This window comes from Macrobrachium rosenbergii, chromosome 21, assembly GCF_040412425.1.
Source record: "Macrobrachium rosenbergii isolate ZJJX-2024 chromosome 21, ASM4041242v1, whole genome shotgun sequence".
Classification (NCBI taxonomy): domain Eukaryota; kingdom Metazoa; phylum Arthropoda; class Malacostraca; order Decapoda; family Palaemonidae; genus Macrobrachium; species Macrobrachium rosenbergii.
Genome location: NC_089761.1, coordinates 12,358,576 through 12,373,947, shown reverse-complemented (window position 1 = coordinate 12,373,947; position 15,372 = coordinate 12,358,576). Strand labels below are relative to the sequence as shown.

The window sequence follows — 15,372 nt, the reverse complement described above, 5'->3', positions numbered from 1 at the left end:
TAGGAGGACGGAGGAGGAGGAAGAGAGGCCAGTCACTCTCGGTATCCTTCTCACTTCCAGAACCAACACCTTAGGATAGATGCTAATAGTCCTCTTGAAGGAGCCGGGTAAGAAAACACAACTTGCTGAGCAGCCACCACAGGGCCAAGGAAAAAAGGTTCCAAGGGCCTGTGGGCAAGACCACAGGAAGACAAGAGTGTGGTCTATGAGACCACATCTTGCTTCCAGACCGACAGAAACTTCCGGAATGCGAGGGATGGACCAAGCCATTGACTTTGTGAGCTCTCAGGTGGAAAGTACCGGTATCATCGTTGCCAGCTGCCAAGTACCTCCTTCGATCGTTTCATGAAGCCAGGATAAAGCTGTATCCTTAGACACTTCTTCCTTGGGAGAGATAGCACTAGCGAAAATGTCGACGACATCCCAGGTTAGGAATGTCAAGCGTTTTCGGAAAGTACCAAAGCCCCCTAATAGGACAAAGTAACAACTGATATGGATCATCGATACAAAGTCCAAGGAGGAAGGGGACAAGAGGGACTCGAACCCAACAACAGATGCTGAAGGATTCAGAGTCCACTTACTACATCTGAGAAGGAGTCGAGGTATTGATCCCCTTCACCTGTTCTTCCATCTTCTACGCCAAGGCCAGAGCACGAACAGGAACCCTAAACGAGAGTCACATGCCACCCAGAGAACAGTTCCATGGGATAGCAAGACCGAAGAAGCTTCTCATCCATAGCTAAATCTCAACTGAGGAGAAGAAGGCTACTTTAGATAGAAGACTAGGTCGCAAGGGCCTACGTTCTTCACAAATGAAACAGAGAGAAGCAACCCTCAGCGAAGATGATGAGAAAGTCCAGACTTGAAGAGCGACTCTTAACTGAGAAGAATTTCTGTCAGTGACACCCACCAGTGAAGACGGATCCAGTCCCTGGGAAAGTGTTGCAGAAGACTTCAAAAGATATCCAGCTATATCCGTTGCCGCTTGGCAAGAAAGCCCATGCTTGCAAGGAAAGCTGGAAGGGTTCTCAGTCCTGAACACATAGGGATGTACTGCCTGAAGAACTGCTTCTTGTGAAGCTGCTACAGGAGGTTGGATCAAGCAGAACTCTTCTCAATGACTCAGAAGCAGAGCTATCAGGTCAGGCAGAAGGCAAAGTCTTCCAGCATTTGTCTGTAACTCGGGGTGAGCAATGCTCGTGAACCCCTAGTGAAACAGACAAATACGGAGGGAAAAGTGTAGATATCGATTTTTCCAAAAAAGACAGTATGTCTCACCTTAGTGGCCACTGGGTCAGGTACGAAGGAGCAAGAAAACTACCAACTTTGTTGTGCAGGGAGGCAACAGAAAGACGATAGGGATCTCTCAGTCGAGCAATCTCTTCGTGAATCTTCGTGAGGAAAAGAGTGAAGAGCACATTCCATCCCGATCACTCAAATCCGAGGCTAGGCTCGCCTACCAATACATCCCCACTGGGAATGCATCTGATTAACTGAGCTACTGAGTGTGCTACAGAACACTCGAGTACCTGCAAATGTCGACAGATGAAACATGAGGAAAAACGATTCCCTCTTGTTTGTCGACAAATGCCACTACTTTGGATTTGTTGTTCAACGAAACCACTGAGTATCGCAAAACTTGAGTTCAGGATGTTGATGAGAAGGTACTAATCATCTCAGTCACACACCTTCAAGACAAAGTCTTACAGGTGTGCGCCTATTCCTCGATCAGTGAATCCGGAAGTAGACACATGATGTGAGGGGAATATGCAAGCATATTCGAAGGTTCCTTCAATCAAGCATTAGCCTAACTCTTTCCTCATACTTTGAAGAGGAAAGAAGGTCAGAGGAATGGAAGCAGACCTCCATTCTCCACCATGGGGAAGCTTCCACAACATGACAGGATACCGAGACAATTAGCTCTAGCCAGGCTGGCATTTCCCGAATCAGAAGCACGGAAGAGGAAGTGGGATGGAAGTTTGATGAAAAGAATTGCCGAGACCCAAGGAAAATAGATACTCCTCCTGAAAAAGTGTACCTTAGTTTTACCAGATCACTGAGCTGATTAACAGCTCTCCTAGGGCTGGCCTGAAGGATTAGACTTATTATTACGTGGCTAAGAACCAATTGGTTACTTAGCAACGGAACCTACAGGTTATTGTGGAATCCGAACCACATTATAGCGAGAAATGAATTTCCATCACCAGAAATAAATTCCTCTAACTCTTCATCAGCCGGCCGGAGACTCGAACTCGGGCCTGGTGAGTTCCAGTCCACAGCTCTACCGACTCGCCCAACAAAGAGCTTACTCCTCCTGAAGGAATCCATTCCCAGGTCTCGGCAATGTTGCTGCCAACTCCAGAGACTTGATATGTATCATTTCATCCAGGCATCTGAAGCAGGAGAACTTCTTCCCGGTTGATACTTCTTTCTCTCTTCCCTTCTCCCTTATGGAAAAGAGGGTGGAAAGAGAGAGAGTTATGCGCACTTTCCCAGAAGGGAAGAAGAGGGCTGTGTGTTCCACGATCTTCTTCCGAAGCCCCAGACTTCTTAGGAGTCGGGGAGCCAAGATGACTAAGACCCAAAGGTCTTGGCCATTGTCCAAAGGAAAAGGCAGTGCCCTGGTACAAACCTTGATTTACATGGTATCTGGCAAATCTCTGAAAGAGAAAGGAAGAACCAAGTAAAGATTCGTTCCTAAGGGTCGAGCCAACTTGGGACTTACAAAACCAGAGATCTGAATTAGGACAAAGTCCATCTTCTTAGCACCAGAATTGCCCACAGATTGCCATCTGGTATAGGAAGACCCACCCCCAGACAGGACCAGTCTCCAGAAGGCAGGGTTCTTTCCAGGAATGGTCATATCCAAGGAGAAAAAGCCTAAAAGTGACGGATCATTGATCCATCAGGAGACTGCCTGGAGGAAAGCAGCAGGTGCCCTCCAAGATCGCCACCTCTCATTGCAGAAGAGAATACCCTTCACGGCAAGGAGAAGCAGAGAGGGAACCCAGTCCGGGTGAGGCAGTGTCATAACAACCTGCAGTCAGCAAGACCCTCCGAGGCCAGGAGAATTCGTACTCTGTCGAGGCAGAGGAGGAGCTTGGTGTCTCGACCTGAATGAACTCTTTGTCCGAAGAAAAGTATTCATCTGGTCGAGAACGCTCTTGCAAGCAAGAACTGCGGCGGTACCCAAAACTCTCAGCCCCTCGGGAACTGCAAGGGTTGCGAGTGATGAATGAATATTATTTATTGGGGGAGCCAAGGTCCTGTCCCGAGAATCCTTGCGCTGACAAATCAGCACGGAGTTCTCCAAAAAACGAGGACAATCGCAACTTGAAGAGGAAGACCCTCGCTGCTTCCAAAGTGTGAAACTCCTGTACCTCTCTCCTTGGAGGGAGACCTTGACAGATCCCAAGAAAACCTCCTCAGCTACCTGGTTGTACTACGAGACCATCGGGGGACCGACACCCAAAGCATGCCAGGCAGCCGAACTCTGAAGAAAAATTCGTCGGAGCTCTCTCTGTCCGTCTCGTGCCTCTCGGAACAATCAAGAGGAAAAGTGAGCAGGTGAGGAGAAAGAGTACCCCTACCTGTCCTGCCAGAAAGACCAGCAGGACAGGCGGACCATGAGCGATAATTCAACCGAAGGAGATTATTGCCACACGGGGAAAGAAGAGTGCTTGTGCCGTAGCAAAGCGCTTTCCTAGGAAGAGCAGAAAATTCACTCAAACAGAGCAGAGAACCCGATTTGGAAAAACCGAGTGGGGCCAAGCCGAGCTGCACCGAACCGAGCCAATCATGTGAACGCCATCTGACTGGGTGGTATGTGGTGGACTGGAGGCAGGCGGGGTGAGCCGAGCCGAGCCAGTCTAGCAAATGTGACCAGGGGCTAGGCGGGGCAGACAAGCCAAGCGAGCCGAGCCGATTGCGCAAACACAATCAGAACTGGGCAGGGCAGAACTCGTCTGCCGTGAACCAGCGCTAGTTTCCCGAACTCTAAACTCATTCGAGGCTGAGGAGGCATCCCTAGATGTCCAAGGGCATCAAGGGAAAGAAGCAGCCTTCCTCTCCTTCGGCTGACAGAGATCTATCTGGTTCCCGAGACCCCCTCGAACCTCGGGAGAGGAAGGGAAGTGGCAGCATAAGACGAAATCGAAGGTAAGTTAAAGAAGATGGCAGCTACTTCCACGGGGTGACTTCCTTCACCAAGGGAAGAGGCAGCAGAAGATGAAATTGAAGGTAAGTTAAAGAAGATGGCAGCTACTTCCACAGGGTGACTTCCTTCACCTTCACTACAACATCTTCTACAGGATGGTGGACACGAAACATTGTAACCTCCAGGCCAGCTAGGCAGGATCACAACGAGTGCGGCCCAGGACACGACCACCAGGGGAAGCAGCAGGTGCGACCAGGACAGCTGATACAGGAGCTACGGAAGCGGTTCGGAAGGCAGGAGCTACAGCAACAGCCAGAACGTCACATGAAAGTCACCAGCAACAACAGGAGCTATCAGGACGGCTGTGACAAGAGACCAGGAAGAGCCACCCAGAGACTGTTGTCGAGTCAACGGGAGCATAACACAGGAAACAGCAGGAGCTGATGGACCACAGATACACCAGAGACAGTGCCACAGCATACATGAAGGCCAGCAATGACAGCGATCAATCTACATCGGCAGGAGCAGAGTCGGAACAATCCTGTCGTGGAGCTATGCCATCCAACCAGGTACTGGGGTCAATCCTGAAGCAACACTTAATGAATGCCAGGACTCCTTCATGCAAAGATATCCCACTGCTGTGCCTGTGATGCTCACTGTCAACCTGAAAGAAAAAGCAATGATTAGTAGAGGGAGACTCCTCTCGCTCCGAAGGGAACTGCCCTACACAGTGAGATGAGGCCCCTAAGAAGAGGTCGCCTGACCGTCCACGCCCCTCCTCGTGGTCTTCGTCCGATGAGCGAGCAAAGAGGGGGAAGGAGAGAGATCTCTACCAAAGGAGAGAAAAGGAAGAGCCTACAGGGAGAGAGAAGGAAGGAGGGGAGGCAACCAAGGGCGCATCGGCAGCCAAACTTACCGACGATGACCACAACCTCGACCCCGCAACTCTCTATAGCGCAGGGGGCCAAAACAACACTCAGCACCAGTAGAAAGGAAGTAGTCATGCCCTTGTACATGGAAGGCGGGAGCCCAAGAAGGGGAGCGAACTCTTACGTCCCAAACTAATATCTCTGAACATATAGGGGAATGCCTTCAGTATCTAAATAAAGGGCTACTGGAAGAGAAGCATTACCACTCGGTTACGCCCCTCTAAATATGCCCTTGGCCGTCAAACCCAAGACCCAGGTGCAGGGGAACAACAGCTTATGCAAGGCTATCACAAATCGTGGGTTTGTATTAATAAATATCAAACAGGCAATATATACACAAAAATACAGAAAGATCCCACCGGGATAATAAAGAGCTTAACGACAGTCAAGCAAAGAGATCCGAAAACATGTCTGCAGCACATGATGGCGGAAAGCAAACTGGGACGTTTACATCCAGGCAGGTGAGTGCTCCTGCCTACCTGATAGTAGTTACTGCCTAACCACCTTGTTCAAGAGTTTAACAGCCATGTCCAGCTTTGCCTAAGTAATTCCTAACGTAAAGGACCGACGGTTTGTATATCATGTCAGAACAATCAACACTTACCAACTTAGGAGTTATATCCTGACTAACCAAGGCTCTAGAAGCCACTTTACACTTCCTATCTCTTCCTAGTTTTGCAGGGTGAGAAGCTAGTCTTCCAAGTCTTTTCATCCCAACCTACACATTCATCACAAGTGAGATTAATACTGAAAACCTGTCCTCTACAAGAAGTGCAAATAGAGTGAGTCATACAAAGCTTTTGTTAACCTGTAATGCAGCCTTTGCTGCAATACTGAAAGCTAGACAAGCTAGAATCACACAACAAGCAAATCCAAAACCAAGCTGCGCTCCTACAACCATGTGTAGCCATAGGACAGCAGAACAAATTGAGGCCAGTTGCTAAGTTCTTCCTCTTCTTCCTAAGAAAGTGGGCAGGGTCTAGTTACCTACTCACCTCTAGCAAGAAGTGTTACTGCGAATTTTGAAATTCAAGCTGCTGTGCGAGTAGAAACTACAGCGATGTAATTACTGGGAAGTTACATATATAAAACCATACATTACTGTCTCTTTGTGTTTATACCTTTCAACAACAAAATACATGACAAGTTTAGGCAAAACTTTTCTTTGAATATTTAAAGATTAGAACTTGCCATAAATTGCAATGGTAGTAAAATTCAGTTTATTGCATACTGTATAGTACACGTTCATATACTATAATATAAATAAAAGAGGATAATCAAAAATATTTGGGACCAAAAAATATAGATGTTAATATTGGCTGAAAGGGGTGGGTGATTTACAATCATTTGGAAGGAAACATATTCCTTTTAAATGATGTTGGATATACAATATCTGTCGGTAAGATTGGTCGTGATGAAACGCAAAGCCCATGCCAATTATATGAATTCATCCAATACCTCAATGGTCCTGTGGCATATAAATATAAGATGCACTCACAGGAAAAAAATTAAGCATATTGCAATGTGGAAACTGATGACCAATATTCCAAAACTTAAGGATACCCATCTTATAATGAACAAGACCAATTCTATGTACTGTACACTGTAAATATTGTAATGTTTATGACATTAGCCATCATGTAATACAATGCTATATAAGTGCATAAATTCAATCATCAGCAAGAGAATCAGTGAGAAATAAAATTATAAAAATATGAGGATACATGATAAACACACACACTGATATTAACAACAGAAACCTAGCCATGCAATATTCTTCTATATGAAAGCACAGCACCCAGAATCTCCATAAGTTAACCAAGAATTAAAATTGCAAAAACCTTCATGTCATTTTCAGACAGTCAGCCGTAACATTTGTTTTTTCACACCAGGTGGGTGCAATCATGGTTCTCTTTCCTGGTTAAACTGTTGGAAGTATAGCATAATAGCAACTAAAATATAAGACATTTTTGTTAAATTGTTAAGAGCACACCGTAATAACAACTAAAATATAAGACATTTACATCAAAAACTATCAGTTTTAAAAGTTTATTAGTGGTAAATATGAATCTTTGTGTTCCAATGCACGCATGCTCTGGTAGCTAAATGGTAAGAAGTTTACATATGCTATTCTCACCAATTACCTGATACAATAATGCCTGTTCTGACTTTGAGCATGAAATTATTTAGCAGATCCAAAATGGTGGACTGGCAACTACCAAGAACTATTTTCTTTGCGAAAAGCACTTTCTACTCATCCCACCCCACTTGACCCACCCTAACCTAAACACATTAAAATCTTTTCATACTGTGTCACCTGACTAACATATCCTAACCTAACAAATATTCACTTAGAACAGTTTCCTACCCTGACCAGGGCAGGGCAAGGCTTCACACAACCCCTACCCTCATAAGTCCAGCAACCCACCAAACCCGATCTAGGATACTGTGTAGTGCATTTGATTGGAAAGTCAGGTTGCAGCTCCTGCTTCCACAGTAGTTCCAAGTGGTCCAGGAGTGGATCACTGTCTGAACAGTCTTTCACACATGGCCACCACCACCTCGTCTTTAGAACCTATCAGTATTGATCTACATTCACAGTTGCAAAAATAATTCCTACAAATGACCTGTTTTTGTTTGTGATTCACAAGAGTTAGGATGACACTTGTGCATAACAAGAGTGTTAAACCTACACAGGAAAATCATCATAAGCTTCCCTAATACAACTTTCACCCTTAAAGGAAAATTATAGGTTATGACCAATGTGGTCATCATGAAGCCATTCACCTAACCTTTGACATGTTATGACCAACGTGGTCATCATGAAGCCATTCACCTAACCTTTGACACATTCTCAATTACCCTCGGCATTCAATCAATTTTCATTGTAATTTGTATTATTCATAGGTATGCAAACCTGAGCCTTTAATGTAGGAGTATCCTTCAGGGTGAGCTGGAATTGGTCATTGAAACATGACAAATTCAACAAAACTAGAGCACATTTTCCTTCAGCATCAGGGACTAAGTGGAGAGGTTGAGGTGTGATATGATAAAAGGCTCTGGTTTGTATCCATTAGGCCAGCAGCAACATCCACTTTTATACGCTCACTGATGTTCCAGATTAAAATGCCTGATAAATCTTATAAGCCAGAGCTCTAAGACTGGGTGCTTGATTGTGTAGCCTATCTTTACCTGTGACCAATCCAGCAACGACTCAAACCGTCTGCTGCCTCACAAAGGAAGACAGAACGAAGAGAAACCAGTCACTGTATCTTTCAACCCAATTCTTATGCCCTCCGAGTACCTTAGGCAAGATGTTTTTTGATCCAAGAGGAGCTTTGGTGACTATAAAGCCTATTGAGCAGCCACCACAAATCTTCAGATGAGACATCAGTGACGACAAAGCTAACAAGAGTGTTCAACCAGAAGTCAAACCCTGATAATACCTGGAAGGAGGCCATGGCAACTGACTCCATGACTCTTGGCGCCACTGCTGAGAAGTCTGTACCTGTAGTACCTTCCTGCTGGGTCTCTCCAAAGAGGAGGCCATTCATCACCCACAGACTGACAAGTCCAACAGCACGGAAGTAGCCACTGCATTCTTCAGCACATAGAATCTTCTCTGGTATGTCAACAGCAGAGAAAGGAGTTTGCTTGATCTGCTAGACAATATGGAATCCTCTAACCCAGAGATCAGACTTTTCATTCAGTCCAAAACACTACAAGCTAACTGAGACCATAGCAACTGAATAAGTCTTGCTTCAGGAGCACACTCAAGGTTCAGCACTGAGGCCCCATGATCATCAAATGCTACTGTGCATGATGAGCACATCCAGGGCTAAGGGTGAACCTAGAACCAACAAAAGTGCTACATGACCCTGTACACACAGATTGTCACAATACTCGTAGGTAGTGTAAAATGGTGGCTTGTCACACATGAAGACCATCTGCATATATATGGTCAGGACACCACACGTGCTGAACAAAACACAAGCTAGCTGCAACCACAGGAATTTAAATGAAAGTCTTGCTTCAGGAGCACACCCAAGGTTGAGCACTGAGTACACAGCAATCTGAATGACACTTTTGCTTCAAGAGTGTATCCAAAGGGTGCACTCAACTGATGACATCATGGTTGCCGCCTCCAGATCACTGCTCTTTAAATGAGATCAATGATCTCTTAAAAGTGTCGTCCAACTCAGCCAGCTGGGATTCTGACACACCAGGCTCCTGCTGTTCAAAAGCATGAGAGGACAGAACACCAGTCTGTCCTTGTGATCACTCACAAGAACATGGTGCACAATCAATTCCAATGGTACCAATCAACAAACTACAAACCTAAGATGACCCTTGAATGGAACAAGATACCAAACTGTAGTTATCCCTGAACTAGTAGAGGCCACAAGAGAGCGGGAACCAATGCTATTGTACATGAGTGCATCCCGGGCTAGGGGAGTGGAAGTTATTATGGCAGTTACTTAAGACAGTGACTGTCCTAAATGGGATCGGGATTAGAGAAAGTGCTTTAATATCTGTTGGCTGATTTTATTGTGAATGAGATCTCAGATTCTCGTTTGGAAGGAGAGTAGGGCTTTTATGTAGAAAAAGACTGCATGAAGAAATTCCAAGGTAATTTCTGCCCTCAGCTTGGGTGGCATAGCTGAAATAAGCTCCATAGTGATCCCCAAAACTGTGTTGACTTTCGTGGTTATCTTGGATTATTCTGAGATGAAGTGCTCAGAAAGATAAGGAACTTGAATCTGATATACGCCAGAGTTGGGTTATTTGCTGATAATATTTTGACTATTGATAGTATTAAGTTAGGCTAAGTTAAATATAGGAGGATTGTTTTGGTAAACTTTAGTGGTAAGTAGGAAATAGGATTGTTTTGGTAAACTTTAGTGGTAAGTAGGAAATAAGTTAGGATAAGTATTGAAAGATAATTGCTAAACTGTGGCAAATGTAAAAAAAATTAGGATAGGGTTTTGTTTAAAGGTCTTCAGGCCACTGTAATATTAAGGTTGATAAATTAGGTTAAGTAAAAGTCAGAGTTTCATTTAATAACCTTCAGATCAGTTCCCATCATCCTGCAAAAATTGTGTCAAATAAAAAGCCCCTACATCATTACTCATGAACCCCATCTCCACATACACAGTCAGAAGACAATACATGTGCTGTACAAGAGGGTAGCACTGACCCCACATACCCTAGCATAAGTAAAGGATAAAGTCTGGGGCCAGGTCCTCCTGTCCAAGAAGTCACGGGAGGACTCCTCTATGGTGTAGAGCTGGTCAAGGCAAGGAAAGCAGACATGGAACGTCAACCATGGTTAATGCTGTGGGGCATCTCCCACAGGTAAGAATACCACTACAGGCAGTCCTCGCTTATCGGCAGTGTCAGTTTACAGTGCTTGCTAATGACATTTTAAGCAGATTTTCCGTGTCGGTAAGTGCTTTATCAGCATTAGCAAACAGTTTATCAGAGCCGATAAGCAGTTAACAGCACCGATCAGCAGTTTATTGGTACTTATGACATTGTCAACGCCATTTATTACCATAACTATTGGCGATTTTCAGTTATCGGAGCTCAGCCAGGAACGGAACCTGTGCCAGTAACTAAGAACTGCCTGTACTGGGAGCTCATAAGGGTTAAGCCACCTAGCAGGTGCAGTAACAGTAGACAAGAGATTGAAGAGGAAGCCAAGTCACCCACAGAAGCAAAAGATGGGCTTCCAGAATACCAAGAGATAGCCATATCTTCCACAAGTACTAGAATATCTATGTTGTCATTTCTGGAGCATATGATGTAGGGTAAAAGGTGGTGAGGCCCATGCCAGGGGTCTCTTCTGGAGAGCCCACATATTATATACCTGACTTATCACTACAAGAGAGAACAAGTTGATCAAACCTTCCAAGCACTAAGTAAAACCAAAATGATTAAATTGCATGGAAAACAGGGAGTTAAGCTGGGACAAGGGCGGGAGGAATGGAATGGAATGGACCTTTTCATTGACCCAGGGGAGGGGGGCCAATTGTTATTAAATAGTTGTATTAATTACCAAAATGATTAAATTTTTCAAGACAGGGAGTTATTTTTCAGGGGAAAAAATAGACCAGATTTGTTTTTTTCCTCTTGTTGCACCTTTTCAATACCCTAATCCATCAGATTTTTAGTTTGAATAAATGTTGTATTGAATTTCTAGTTTACTATCCTTTTTTAATCTTGGAGACATTGTCGAAATTTTCAGTTCCAAAAATACTGACGAAGATTTGTTTTTCCCTAATGGTTGGAAAACTGATATCAATACCCTAATCCATCATATTTTTAGTTTGAATAAATATGTCTATATATATATATTTATATATTACTATATATATTTTTTTAATCTTATAGTCATCAAAAATTTAGTGCAGTTCCAAAATCGTCCTGAAAGTTTAGCCCCTTCCAATAAAAAATCCTGGCTACGCCACTGAACCTTTTCCACTGCTAAGGGGACCAACTAAAATACTCCTCATATGGAAGATCAGGACTCCAGGTCCTACCCCCACCCTACAGAACAAACAATATCCACAGACAGAGAGGACATGAAATAATAACACACTTGCCCAAGACCTTTACATATTTATGTTTATTCTTATTAGGCACAAGGAGAATCATGATACGTACAGAAAGTGGAAAACAAGTTTCAATTCGGCAACTGACAAGAGCACAGCAAGACTTCCTCGCTTGACAGCAGCCAGAGAAAAGTGTACGGTGAAGGGTGGCAAGAGGGGGTTTCCCCACTCACTCACCTACCAATAATTAGCCTAGGACCATCTTGTTAGCAAATCCCAATGACCAATTCCAGCTCGCACTGAGGAACACTCCTCCATAAAAGGATATGGATTGTATTCCTGTACTAACAAACCTATAATTACTTTCACAGGAATACTGATAGTCTAGCCTACACCTGATTGATATTTATTTATTATTACTCCACTTTTCTTATGGCAGTGACATACATTTATGAGTTTTCCTGCACAGTTTGTTATTTTTGTCTAAGCAGAGATACTGGCTGGCTGGTGTTTTAAAATCATTCTTACTCTGAACTGTAATGACATCATCACTGACTGATCTTATTCATATCCATACCAATTATCTTTCCATCTGTACCATTTGGCGTAACTAGTGACACAGTTGTGCATGAAGTGTTGCACTGTGTGCTCTAGAATTTTCTTTTATCAATTACTTATGCATTACTGTTTGATCTTCTGTATGTTACCAGACCAACTGCACATGTGCAACAGTAGTGTCATGGTGCTTTTACTGGTTTCTTTCCAGTCTTGATAGGCTACATAATTACTCTTTAATCATGGGTGTGAAAATTTTTGCCTATTTCTTTGTGCCCAAAGTTATAAAATGATATATTCTATCCACTGACAATGAAACAAATTATATTGAAATTTAGAACATCACAGATCATTTCAAAATTAGTGAAATAATACTTCTGCTTATTTCTTTGTGCCCAAAGTTATAAAATGACATATTCTATCCACTGACAATGAAACAAATTATATCAAAATTTACAACATCACAGTTAGTGAAATACAGTTTTTCCGATTCTTTTGTGGGTAATTCTGACAATTGTAATATTCATTTCCACCACAAGTATTCAGTTAGCCCATTACAGACCCTACATCTGCCAAAGAGTGTGAACCCCAGTGAGAAGCCATACCCTTCAGGGTTAAGTTACAAGGGAGGGGGGGGAGGCAAAGATCCAAGGCCAGTCAGGTAGGACTAGGTTTCCTAAATTAGATTAGATTAAGAAGGTTAAATTACTGTATAACACTGTTTTACTAATTTTTCCTTCACTCACCCAAAAAACCTGAGGCTAATATGGCAGCTAAAGGGGAAAGGGGGAGGGGGATGTAGTGGGTTAACCAAGCATTTCAAATGGGAATGCAAGATTAAAAAACTTGTAAATATCTACCGGTAAATTTCTACTTGAATACCACAACCACTCCCATGAATGCCATATTTAGTACCTCGCCATGGGAATGAATGTTAAAATATTACAACGCAGTAAATATATCTGTAATAGTAAATTTGCAAATAGATTATAGCATGGTTTTTGTATTAAGCAAATATGGTGGCTTAAGAGTACAGCATAAAATCTTCAGTACTAAGGTCTGATATTAAAGTAAAAAAAAATAAAATACAAAATTAATCCTAACCTAATCTAACTCAACAACTTACCCTCTTTGGTGTGTCAGCCTCAGCCTAACTAACTTTGCCTATCTGTTGGACATCTAGAAAAATAATAGTGGCAATGTAACCTAATAGGCCCAGGGTTCAGCATAGCTTATCTACATCCTGTACCTATTTAGGGGACATCTAGGTCAACTGGCTTTTCCTATTCTTCAAGGAAGTAGTCTACGTTTGAAAACCATCTGGCCTGGTTGAGCAAAGACCTACAGTGTAGTAAACGAATATATGACTTAAGAATCACTTGCACAGTTAAAGTTAAATGGCGAATAATACTGTCAAGACCTGTGGTATTCTGTGGTAACCGAGAAAGATGACTCAAGTCCAGTCTGGGCCCACCCCATACGTCGTTCCGCGAGTACATCCCCAAATTATATAAGGCAAGACAATAAAAGCTGAACTACATATTAAAATAAGAAGTTGAAAATATCAAAATGAAAAATTAACTCTTTAGTTAAATTGCTATCAAATTAATCTGGCCGTTATCAATGCAGTGTGAAAGATAAGGCAGAAGATTGACGATGTACGTTACTAACCTGAAGTGAGCACCTTGTTTACGATAGACACCGTCACTCTACTCCGCGTTCAACTAATCTCAAGAACCAACGAGAAACTGCCCGTGAGATTAACCTAGGTTGCAACGACTTCTTTTGAACTAAACATATTAACATTACATTTATATATGAATACCTTTTTATATAATATCTGTTCGAGATGAAAAGTTTAATATGAAACAATCCATTAAATAGACGAAAAAGGGTTTGACTTTGGGAATGTAGTGTAAGATTCGATCAACGAAGTTTGAGGTCATATGGTTCAACCCTTTCCATTGATGGATTCGGAATTAATAAAAATGCAGAGTAATCGATCAACGAATTCTTGAGAATGAAAAGAACTTAAAAGTTATCTGTAACCGAGGGACACAATTAGGTAGATAAGTTGTGATAAGGTGCATGTGGAACTGAAGTGGAAACCAGATGCTTCTAAACACTTATAAATAAATGGAGTGAGACTTAAGACGACAGGTCTGGGTATGACTGATTTATTTTGTTGTTGTAACTTGTTGTTTCAGGTTTAGCTGGCCTTGTGGCAGCACGGGCTCTAGCTCCTAGAGCAGCCAGTAGCTTTAATGTTGATGAGTCTGTGAGATGGTTAGGTTACATGAGAACTTTATTATGATGCATGAAAGTGATTTTGGCGGGTTATTTATTTTTTCAGAAGCAGGTATACATCGAGGAATGCGGACGGACAGGTGATCACCGACCTGCGATCCCATGTCACGCATTTGGGCAAGAATTTGTGTTTGTTAGATGACATATAAATGAGAATAATTCGTGTTATAATAAACTTACAAAGGTGGTTACATACATCGGCGGAAAGGCCGGACAACAATACGTATGGAGAGATATATAAAAATATGAAATAATAACAGGTAATATACATTACATGACGCGATTAACGCAGAAATGAAGAGGCGCTTGACGTCTTTAGAATGGCAATGCATATCACCAGTAGCGTAGTTATGGGGGCCCACAGGGGGAAAATTCCTCCCACTTATGGTCTGAGTGACCAAATGACAGATCTAGGAAAAAAACTAAAAACAAAGAGAGAGAGAGAGAGAGAGATCATAGGAAAAAGAGGAAAAAATTAACAGGGTAAACCATCTGTGACTGAAAATCTAAATATTGAATCCGTTGTTTCTTCAGCCAGCATTCATATTCAAGATTTCCAAACTCAACTTCCCTTCGCAGTGAGTTAATAATGTGGGAAACAAGGTCTCGGAAAAGCAACTTGGCTCATGAAAGACCATCCACCGCCATTGCTGCTTTTAAGGCATGTACACAATTTTGCCTAATGTTAGGCAGCTTCTGCAGTTGCTAAGAACTATACCTGTGACGTCCTGTTGTAATGAGCTCTCATTTTCGGCACAAAGGAGAACAGAGGAGCGGTTGGATGGATGTGGACAAAGTGATAGGTGGTTTTGCTAGGCATATGAATCGTAGTCTTCTGATTTAAGTGGTGTGTCTTCATTGTTTTATTTTC

The 15,372-nt window shown here is 42.8% G+C and overlaps 1 protein-coding gene across 5 annotated transcripts in view; it reads right to left on the bottom strand.

The window, feature by feature from the left end:
* The window catches only part of LOC136849677 (uncharacterized), a 193,692-nt gene that overhangs the window by 154,789 nt on the left and 23,531 nt on the right, over window positions 1–15,372 (bottom strand). For 2 of the 5 annotated variants that reach the window (XM_067123011.1, XM_067123016.1), the window contains exon 1: window positions 13,866–14,003. The exons of 1 other annotated variant lie outside the window; for it this stretch is intronic. The gene's annotated coding sequence lies outside the window, so the exon portion shown is untranslated. Of the gene's footprint in view, window positions 1–13,443; window positions 13,705–13,865; window positions 14,004–15,372 lie in introns of those variants that run through there. 2 more of the 5 variants (XM_067123013.1, XM_067123014.1) reach the window with 2 other exon arrangements.